Source organism: Rattus norvegicus, chromosome 2, assembly GCF_036323735.1.
Source record: "Rattus norvegicus strain BN/NHsdMcwi chromosome 2, GRCr8, whole genome shotgun sequence".
NCBI lineage: Eukaryota > Metazoa > Chordata > Mammalia > Rodentia > Muridae > Rattus > Rattus norvegicus.
Window position 1 is genome coordinate 33,746,251 of NC_086020.1, and position 9,753 is coordinate 33,756,003.

The 9,753-nt window shown below is 46.2% G+C and overlaps 1 pseudogene; it reads right to left on the minus strand.

Annotated features, from left to right (window-relative positions):
- Positions 1-6,896: 6,896 nt before the first annotated feature.
- On the minus strand, positions 6,897-7,724 carry Rpl7a-ps13 (ribosomal protein L7a, pseudogene 13; annotated as a pseudogene).
- Positions 7,725-9,753: the final 2,029 nt, after the last annotated feature.

Below are 9,753 nucleotides of genomic sequence, written 5' to 3' on the forward strand. Positions count from 1 at the left end.
AAAAGAAAAAAGAAACCCTGTCTTGTAAAAACCAAAAAGAAACAAAACAAGCAAACAAACAAAAACAAAACTTACATGAAGGAAGAAAGAAAAATACCAGCCCAGTGCTTCACAGCTTCATTAAGTTATCTGCTTTGACCGAACATGGGCAGAATTTGATGTTATTTGGTTAGGCTAGGGATGGCTTCAGTTTGCTTCTCTAAATCATTCTCCAGCTCGGGAAAGTACACGGCATGGACAGCAAAACACCACCTGAGCTCTCAGGCTTTCGGCAGGACATGGAAGAAGGGCCATTTACTTCTGCAGTGAGCTTGCTGCAGGCTGCCGGTTTTTCCCAGCAGCCCTTGCTCAGGGCAGCCATATCTCTCAGCAGTCATTGCTCTTGTCTCGGCAGCGCACTCAATTTACCCCGTCTGTGTCTTCGGTCCTATCGAGCCCTCTGGACCAGCTGGGGATGATGGCAGACACAGTGCTACGATTTCTCTCTCTCTCTTTTTTTTTTTGGTTCTTTTTTTCGGAGCTGGGGACCGAACCCAGGGCCTTGCGCTTCCTAGGTAAGCGCTCTACCACTGAGCTAAATCCCCAGCCCCTACGATTTCTCTTAACCGCTCACGCCCTTTAAATAGAACTTCTTCAAGATTTCCCATCCTGCGTGTTTCATTTGTTTTATTCCTTGAAGGTGGGAGTGGGGACGCTGACGGATAAAGAAAGTTTAAAATTCTGAAGGAGAAGGTTCTGCTGTTTTAAGTTTGAATGAATTATATGACAAAAGGTCTTGGACACTCCAGGAACCGACTAGGCTTTTTGTACAAAGTATAGTAAAAGGATCAAAGGTAAAACATATTTAATAGTTTTTTTCCCCATGTAAAACTTCGCCAGCACCTCACACATGCTTGGCAGGAGCTGTTCCGTGGAGTCCTCCAGCCATGACTACACTTTTTTTTTAGGTCAGAAAATCAAGTGAAACCCTCTTTTTCTTACAAAGAAAATTCCTCTATCACCCAATGTAATACTTCGAAGAGCGTTACTGATATCTGAAAGTTGGTGTCTCAGTTAGGGCTTCTATTGCTATGATGAACACATGACCAAAAGCAGCTTTGGATGAAAGGATTTATTACATATTATAACTCTAAGGTCAGACTGTATCACGGCAGGATGTCAGTGCAGGCGGTCAAGGCAGGAACCTGGAGGCAGGAACCTGGAGGCAGGAACCAAAGCAGAGGCCATGGAGGAGTGCTGCTTATTGGCTTTCTCATACCGCTTGCTTAAACAACTCAAGGCTTAGGGGAGGGATGTACCACCTCAACTCTCACACCCCAATCATTAATCAGGATAATACTCCATAGACTTGCCTATAGGCCAGCCTGGTTTGTTTGTTTTAAAATTATCTTTAATCTTTTTTTACAGTCCAGTCGTTATCCCCCTCCTGGTCCACCCTCTCACAGTTCCTGGTCCTATTCCTCCTCCCCTGTCTCCAAGAGGATGTCTCCACCCTTCCCCACCTCACCAGGCCTCTCCACTCGCTGGGACCTCAAGTCTCTCGAGGGTTAGGTGCATCTCTATAGGCCAGTCTTACAGAGGCATTTTCTCAACTAAGATTCCCTCTTCCAAAACGACTCTAGCTTATGCCAGGCTTGGAAAACAGAAACAAAAGCAAAGCAAAGCAAAGCAAAGAAAACAACAAACAAAAAACCTACTAACCAGGGCAGTTGGTGAAAATCTGCTTACACTTCTCTTTTATTTTTTCTGATACAGTTTTCCGTGTGTGTGTGTGTGTGTGTGTGTGTGTGTGTGTGTGTGTGTGTGTGTGGTGTGTGGGTCAGGGAATTGGTTTTTTTCTTCTTCATGTGAATTTTGGGGATTGAACTCATGCTGCCAGCCTTGATGACAAGTGCCTGCAGAGACGCTCTGAATTCCACTGCTGACCTCTCTCAGGCACATGACTGGTTTCCAGGAATATATAATGAATTCCTATTTATCAGTGTGAAAGAAGCGGGGGAGGGAGAGACAGACAAAGGTATAAGCAGAGGAGGCAGGGAGGGAAAGTATATGCAAGAAGATGCTCAACCTGAGAATGTGGAAAAGCAAGCTAAGTCAGACGGTGTTTCGTAGCCATCAAAGTGGCAAAAAGGCCATGCGATCCTCTGGTGGGTGGGTGAAATGTGAACTGGACAGCCACTTTGGAAAGTAATTTAAGGGGTTGGGGATTTAGCTCAGTGGTAGCGCGCTTGCCTAGCAAGCGCAAGGCCCTGGGTTCGGTCCCCAGCTCAGGAAAAAAAAAAAAAAAAAAAGAAAAAAAAAGAAGAAAAAAAAAAGGAAAGTAATTTAATAATATTTTGTAAAGCTGGAAAGCAAGCACGACAGAGAATTCGACAGTCCTATTTCTAGGTATCCACTGGTCAAGGAAGGCTGTTCTATGTATGTATACGGGGAAGCACAAAGATGTGTGTTGTGGTAGTATCTGTGCCAGACTCCCCTCTGTATGTGCGCACGTGTATGTGTACACGCGTGTGAGTGCACGTGCAAGCACACACGTGCGCAGACATCAATGTGGAAATGTGAGTGAAGGCCAGAGGACAACCTTGTTTGTTGCTACTCGGGAATCGTCCACCCTTTATTTTAAAATTATTTAAAAGCATTTATTGACTTGTTCTTTATGTGTATGTGTGTGCCTGTGTGTATGTCTGTACACTGCAGCATGTGTGCCTGATGTCTAAGGAGGCTGGAGAAGGGTGTTGGATCCCTGTAACCGGAGTTACAGACAGTTGTGAGCTGCCACGTGGGTGCAGGGAATCAAGCCTGGGTTCTCTGTAAGAGCTCAGTTTTATTATTATTATTATTATTATTATTATTATTATTATTATTATTTTGAGGTATGTGCTCTTGGCCTGGAACTCAGTATGTAGACCAGGATGACCTCAAGTCCACAGAGTGCTGTGGACTATAGAGTGCCTGGGAGTGCCACCATGCTAAGCCAGTACTAGCTCATCTAACAGTGAGTAAAAGGTCCACGAAGGATCTCCGTTGTTTACAGATGTGCATTTGCTGTTTACAGACGTCTGTAGCCTTTCAGAATTCAGATGGAGAAACTGAGCCTAGCTATGAAGGAGTCTGGCAGAGGTTGAGATGAATGAAAGAAAAAAAAGGGTCGCTGTTGGGTCTCCTCACATTTTTGGGTACTGGTCCTTCTGCCTTTAACCACAGTCTCCTTCCACACCGAGGCTTGTCTTTTCTTCTCCGACTAATCTCCCATCAGCAATTTGTCCTCATTGGGCAGCCCTCAGTGTGGCCTCAGAGCCAAGTCTTGAACTCTCTTCTCCCTTCCTCTCTTCCCTCTCGTTTTCACTTGTACTTATCATCCCCCATATTGTTACTAAACTTTTATGTCTTACATCTTATATTTAATAACTTTTGAAAGTATTTATTTTATTTTATATACATGTGTGAGTGCCTGCCTGGTTGTATGGGCGATGCATGCGTACCTGGTGCAGAAGGAGAGAGGGGCACCAGGTCACTTGCAGCTGGAGTTATAGGTGGTCATAAGTTGGACTGCGGGGAGCTGGGAACTGAACCGAGCTCTTTGGCAATAGTAGCAAGTGCTCTAACCTTTGAGCCATCTCTCCCGCTAGCCAGAGAGTTCCTAAATCTTTTATCTCCCCTTTTTAAGCACGCGCGAGTGCGAGAGAGCTAGCGAGAGAGTGAGCCAGAGCCAGAGACAAGGGGTGTGAGGGGAGCAGAGTTCAGGCACATGTGTGCATATGTGGACGTCAGAGAATAACTTTTGGGAGTAAATATGTGTGCAATTGCCATCCATGTTGGGCAGGGTTTCTCTGGCAACTCTCCTATCTCTCTGGAGTGGTGAGATTACAGATGTGAGCCACCACACTTTGTTTTGACCTGAGTTATCAGGCAAGGGCCTTTAGTCTGCTGAGCCACCTTCCTGGCCTCCCCTCCCCAAAGCAATAATTCTTTAATTTACATTTGAGGGAGTGCTGAATCCCAACCACTAGACCACCAGGGACAAGGTTTTAGCTTACAAGGTTTTAGCTTACAAGGTTTTAGCTTACATTTGAAATCTCCCTTCCTCTCATGCTGACTAAGAGTATCTCAGTCCTTGTCCCTTTCTCTTCCCGGGAATTTTGGGAAGATGCCTGCCTCAGTCCACATTGCCAAAGAAGGTTTGTGGATTGCTAAAATGTCAGAGTTAATTGGCTTCCTGAGGTGGGGAAAAGTGATTTATTCAAGAGTAAAACATCCTTTTAGTGAGAGACAAAAATGTTTTCCAGTGTCTAGGAAGGTATTACCCATAAGCCCCCTGGTTTGAAGAAAGACATCTCCCACCAGCCAGGAGAACACTGAGAGATTTGATCCCTTCTCACGTCAGCACACTGTCTTTCAGCTGGCCTTTTTCATGATGAATTTCAGTGTTTGTGATCTCATAACTCAATACGTACGCTACTTCCTGTGTGACCCTTCCATGCCTCTGTTCAATAGCAACCAGTTCCTGTTCCTAGTTCTCAGAATAGAAAGGCACCAAAGCGCCCGTGTTACGCATCACTGATGTCATCCGCACAGAGCTCCTGAAACAGTGCCCATGATGGCTCTCGTCAGAGAAGCATCATAAGCTAGTGACTGTCCCAGCACGGCCCCTCTCTCCTAACCGCACTCTGTCCTGCCAACCGTAAACAGCCTGCTCTTTTATTCTCCCACTGTACCCTTCTTTGTGGGTGACATTTCTTCTAGTCCACCCCCAAAGCCCCAGGGTGTGTTCAGTGGTAGCCATCAAAAAATAAAAGTCTCGGGGCTGGGGATTTAGCTCAGTGGTAGAGCGCTTACCTAGGAAGCGCTAAGGCCCTGGGTTCGGTCCCCAGCTCCGAAAAAAAGAACCAAAAAAAAAAAAAAAAAAAAATAAAAGTCCCTTGTCTACCAACTGCTAGTTTACTTGGGCCATCGAAAGAAAAACTGGCAGCTTCAGGGTTAGGCACCCCAACCTCACCTCCAGGCTGGATTAGATCTCTAAGCCCAGATGCCTCCCCCTTACCCCCTTTTTTTGAGCTTACAAGCTACTTTGTTGTGATAAGGGAAAATGACATCCGTACAGTCAAGTTCATGATTCTGGATTCCGAGCCATGCATCTAAGACCTGAAAGATCCCTTTGCCCAACTTTCTGATTCTGAGGACCAGAGAGGCCCAGGGGCATTAAGAGGTTTCCCCAGCAGCAACAGTATTATTTTAAAGCATATCGCTGATGGGCGCCACTGTCTTGACTTTACGCATGAGGAGATGTGTGATCAAAGATGAAGTAGACGGTCCAGGGCAGCATGGAGAGCTAGCTAGGACCAGAGCTTGGGTATGGGGCTGGCTCTGCTACTCTCCAATTTGGTGCTTCTTATGGCTACCACATGGTTTCTGGGGATGGCGAGGGATTTAGAAGTGGTTTGTCTGTTCTCTAGTAGTCCACTTTATTTTCTTGTCCGTCTGTGGAGACTTAAAACCCTACTGCCCGAGCATACACACATTCACAAAATCAAATTGTGTTTGCTATTTGAGAAAACATGCGGTATGACATTAAAAGGGCTGCTAAGAGGCACACACACTGGGAATACAAGTCTCCTCTATCCTCTTGTCCTCAGCGTTCCAATTCACTCTGTCTGTCTGTCTGTCTGTCTGTCTATCTGTCTGTCTGTGTCTCTGTCTCTGTCACCCACCCCCTGACCTCACCTAGAGCCTCTTGTATGTCCTCTGACATCTCTAATCAAAAAAGGAAAGCGGGGCTGGGGATTTAGCTCAGTGGTAGAGCGCTTGCCTAGCAAGCGCAAGGCCCTGGGTTCGGTCCCCAGCTCCAAAAAAAAAAAAAAAAAAAAAAAAGGAAAGCGTATCGTTCTTGCTTCTCAAGCATCTCAGATAGTTTTGCATATCCATTCTTATCAGCAAACATAGAAGGTATGGCTCCCTTCACAGCAGGGTGACATGTCTGCCTGGAGGGTATAAGTTAAGCCCTCATGGGTCCTTAGATCCAGTTTAGAATGAAAGCTGACCCTGTACCCGATATTCAGATACTGGGGCTTGTAAAGTCAGAGATTAAGAGGCTGAGGACCAGCTGTCACCTACGAAGATGAATTGCTCTGAGAACAGAGCTGTGTTCCAAAAGATAGCAAGGCCCTAAAGTTTTGTAGCTTGCGAGATTGATGAAAGGCTCACCAGCGACTAACTAGATAGTTAAAATGTGGTAAGGCAGTAATTGCATTTAAATGTGTAAAAAATGAGATTTTGGAGTTTCCAGAGAGGGACTATTGGAAATGTCTGTGCTGGAAATGTGCTCCATTAGTTATGGTCAAAGCATGAGCAGAACAGCACAGGGCTGTCAAACGAATGCATTTGGAGTCGTATATACAGACATGGAGTTCTTCCCAGGAAGTCAACAAACAGAAAACTCAAGATAAGGGACAGTGAGTAAGTGTCTTAGGTTGGGATCTCTGGAAGTAAAAATAGAGGCTGTAGGAGAGGAGCCTACTAGGAGGAGAGTGGGGGCAGGGCCGAGTATGGGATCTCTGAGGAATACAGCGGCAACGAACCATGACTCAACGCTTAGTAAAACTCACAGCAGCCGAGAGCAGAATTCACGAGCTAGATGTGGGCCTTGACAGCAGCCACAGCAGAAGGCATCGCACACGTGACTGCCGCGTGTGAGAAAAGGACAGGTGTGGGCATCCATCTGCTTGCCAGGCTGGAAACCCTAAGAGCCCAACCTTCAGCCCTGCATCCTGGGGGTCAAGTCCCGAATGACTCAGTGGGTTGAACTATCTCCAACCATAACTGATTTCTCTTGTAATTCTTCGTATTCTTTTTTAAAAAAAATTGTAATTATATTTATGTACAGGAAACTTAGTGTACATTTAACCCAGTTTAGTGGCGAGTTCTTTAGCCTTTGTCTTTTCCAGCTTGGCAATGAGAGCCACAGACTTAGGACCCAGGACGTTGCCTCCCCAGTGGCGGTGGACCTCGTCATATCTGTCATTATAATTGGTCCTAATAGCTTCCACCAGCTTAGCCAGAGCACCCTTGTCTTTCGAGTTAACCTGTGTGAAGGCAACAGTGGTGCATGTCTTCCTGTGGACCAGGTGCCCCAGCCTGGCCTTTCCCTTGATGATGCAGTAGGTCACCCCTATCTTTTGACACAGGGCAGGCAGGAAAACCACCAGCTGAATGGGGTCTACATCATGGGCAATCACCACCAGCTGAGCCTTCTTGTTCTCCACCAAGGTGGTGACTGTATTGACCCCTGCTCGGAGGACAGGTGGTCTCTTAGTTGGGTTTGCTTTTTCTGCTTTGTCTCTGGTCTGTACTTGTGGGTGAGCTTAAGCAGCTGAGTTGCTGTTTGCCTTTCCAGGGCCTGGGGGAACTGGTTAATGGCAGGAGGTACCTTGAGCCGCTTATAGAGGATGGCTCTTTGCCGCTGCAGCCTGGTGTAGCAGGGCCATTTGATGACGCGTGTTAGATTGGGCTGGATGTCCTGCCCAATGCCAAAGTTCTTGGGCCTTTCCGGAGCTGGGGACCGAACCCAGGGCCTTGCGCTTCCTAGGCAAGTGCTCTACCACTGAGCTAAATCCCCAACCCCTCTTGGGCCTTTTCTTAAACAAAGGATTGACCTCTTTGTGGCCTCCTGTTTCTTGACGCAGGGCCAGGGTCACCTTCTTCCCCTTGTCCTTCTTTCCTTCGGGCATCTTGCTCGGCTGGTGAAGAGGGCAATTCTTTGTATTCTTGTTTGCATATTTTCAAACATTATTCTATGAGGGGGGTGCGACATAGACTTTACCAGACATCCAAGGGGTCTGTGGGATGCACAGAAGCAATGAGAAGACAGTAGTAGCTGTGCTTAGCCTTGAATTGTTGGGGGCGGGGGGCAGTAGATTCTAGGGTTTGGGGTAAGTAGTGGGAAAACATTTTCCTTCATTTTGTGTGTGTGTGTGTGTGTGTGTGTGTGTGTGTGTGTGTGTGTACATGTGTGTCAGCCTCAGATATCACGCCACCCTTTTTGTTGTGTGTGCAAGTACACACATGTGTGCTAGGGCATGCATGTAGAGGTGTGTTGGCTCTTGCCTTCTATCTTGTTTGAGACAATGCCTCTTATTCTTAGTTCCACACGCCAGGCTCCTGTCTCGAGCTTCTGGGGACTCTCCTGTATTCATCTCCTATGAAGAGGACGAAGGAGCACAGGGATTACAGGATACAGTGCTACCGTGAGCTGGACACAAATCCTCAAACTTGCGTAGCAAGAACATCACTCACTGATTCGTTTCTCCAGCTCCTCCCCACTGCCTCTCCTCCTTCATTTCTTTTTTTCTTGTCTTTCTTGTTTTTTCTTTTACCTAGTGCTCACAGCCTTTCTTTCTTTCTTTCTTTCTTTCTTTCTTTCTTTCTTTCTTTCTTTCTTTCTTTCTTCCTTCCTTCCTTCCTTCCTTCCTTTCTTTCTTTCTTTCTTTCTCTCTCTCTTTCCTTTCTTCCTTCCTTCCTTTCTTTCCCTTCCTTCCTTCCTTCTTTCCTTCCTTCCTTCCTTCCTTCCTTCTTTCCTTCCTTTCTTCCTTTCCTTTTTTTGCAACAAAATGAAGAAAAACATTTTTGCCACTACGTAACCTAAACCCCTAGAATCTACCTCCCCCCACCCCTGCAATTCAAGTCTAAGCACAGCTACTATAGAACCCTGGCTGTCTTGGAACTCACTGTGGAGGCCAGGCTGGCATCAGGATCACAGAGATCCACAGGCTCTGCCTCCTAACTGCATACACTGCTACCACCACACCCAGTGACATCTTGTTCTTTTTGAGACAAAGTCTTCCACTAGGACCCAGGGCTCAGGAGGAAGGCAAGCTGGTCAGTGATCCCTGGTTATCTACCCATCTCTACTTCCTCAGTGCTAGGACCATAAGTCCGTGCTACCGTGCCTGTCTTATTTTTATGTGGGTGTTGGGAATTGAATTCAGGCTCTCATGTTTGTGTAAAAAAAATACGTTATGACTAAGCTACCATCAGATTTTACAAAATCCCTGCTTGGACAGGACTGGAGAGAGGCTCAACGATGAAGAGCACTGGCTGCTCCCACAGAGGACCCAGATTTGGTTTCCAGTACCCACATGGCAGCTTGCAAACATTTGTAATTCCAGTTCCAGGGGATATGATACCCTCTTTCTGTCTGGTGGGGCATCAAGCAAACATGTGACAAACGTTTTTATGGGCAGACAAACACTTATATATGTAAAGTAAACTCATCTTTTCAAGATTCTTTTAAACATTTTTTATCTTTATTTTCTGTGTGGAATGCTTGGCCTGCATATATGGAGGGGCAGCTTGTGCATGCTCGGTGCTCACAGAAGACAGAAGAGGGTGTTGAGGAGACCCTGGAACTGGAGTTACAGACAGTTGTGAGTTGTCATGTGGGTGCTGGGAATCTAACCAGTGTCCTCTGGGAGAGCAGCTAGTGCTCTAACCACTCAATCATCTCTCCAGCCCCCAAATCAATAAAACCTTGAAAATATATGCATGAACTATATTCTGAAAAATATTAAAAACATATTCTGTGTGTGCACAGTCCTGCAGATGTCTACTTTTCCCTCCTTTCCTCCCTCTTTCTTTCTTTCTTTCTTTCTTTCTTTCTTTCTTTCTTTCTCTCTCTCCCTCCCCCTCCCCCCCCTCCCTCCCTTCCTTCCTTCCTTCCTTCCTTCCTTCCTTCCTTCCTTCCTTCCTTTTGACAGGGTC